At 60.9% G+C, this 910-nt stretch overlaps 1 protein-coding gene across 3 annotated transcripts in view; it reads right to left on the minus strand.

Moving 5' to 3' along the window:
* PHF21A (PHD finger protein 21A) overlaps positions 1-857 on the minus strand; it is a 196,625-nt gene extending 195,768 nt beyond the window's left edge. For 2 of the 3 annotated variants that reach the window (XM_011963301.1, XM_011963302.1), the window contains exon 1: positions 338-857. The gene's annotated coding sequence lies outside the window, so the exon portion shown is untranslated. The remainder of the gene's footprint in view (positions 1-337) is intronic. The other variant, XM_011963300.1, reaches the window with a different exon arrangement.
* Between the last annotated feature and the right edge of the window lie 53 nt (positions 858-910).

Raw genomic sequence — 910 nt, forward strand, 5'->3', positions numbered from 1 at the left:
TTTTTCGGGGGGGGAGGTATGGGAAGGGCACGCAGGGGGGCGCCCCGAAGGGGAAGTTATTGCTCAAATCTCAAGTTGACTGAGGGGTCCTGACGAGAACACCCCCCCTTTCCTTCCTCCCTCCCACACACCCCTCCCCTCCCCCTACCTCCCCCCACAACAAACTCCAAGCAGGCAGCCCCTGATCCTCCCAGAGACAAACACGAGCGACAAGACAGAGGGAGAGAGGAGAGAGGCAGAGGGGGAAGGGGGAGGGAGGGGAAATAGAGCTACTCCAGAAAAAAAGAGAGAGAGGAGAGTGAGGAGAAGAGAGAATGGAAAAGCTGGGATACTGCACCCTCCTGCTGCTGGCTGGCTGTCCCCCCTGGCAGCTGGAGGCAGGAACTCTGAGCAGGAGAAGCAGGAGGAGGAGGAGGAGGGAACTCTTCTTCATGGGGAGGGAGGGAAGAAGCTGGAGCTGCTGCTGCTGCTTCTGCTGCTGCTCTGGGCCTCTCGCACTTTTTAGATATTAGTGTGTTAAGATGGTAGGTTGTTCCCTTCTCCCTCCTCCTCCTCCTCCTCTCCTCTCCTCTCTCTCTCACTCACTCTCTCTCTCTCTCTCTCTGGGCTGTTTCTTTCCTCCTCTTCCCCAGGCAAGGGGGGGTGGGGAGGAGGGGGTTGGGGGGAGGAACTGGATCCTCCTCCTCCTCCAGGAGGGACACACACAGGCCCCGGGCCGGAATCGGGAGGGGGGAATCAGAGCAGCAGGAGAGAAACTGTGGGAGACAAACAAGCCCAACTCTTCATCCTCCTCCTCCTCCTCTCAGCAGCAGCAGCGAGCACCACCAGCCCATTCACCACCCGGCCCCGGGCCGCAGCACCTCCGCCGCCTCAGCCCGGGGATCCCTCCGCCCAGGCCCAGACACACTCG

Source organism: Colobus angolensis, unplaced genomic scaffold (genome assembly GCF_000951035.1).
Source record: "Colobus angolensis palliatus isolate OR3802 unplaced genomic scaffold, Cang.pa_1.0 Scaffold61, whole genome shotgun sequence".
Taxonomy (NCBI): domain Eukaryota; kingdom Metazoa; phylum Chordata; class Mammalia; order Primates; family Cercopithecidae; genus Colobus; species Colobus angolensis.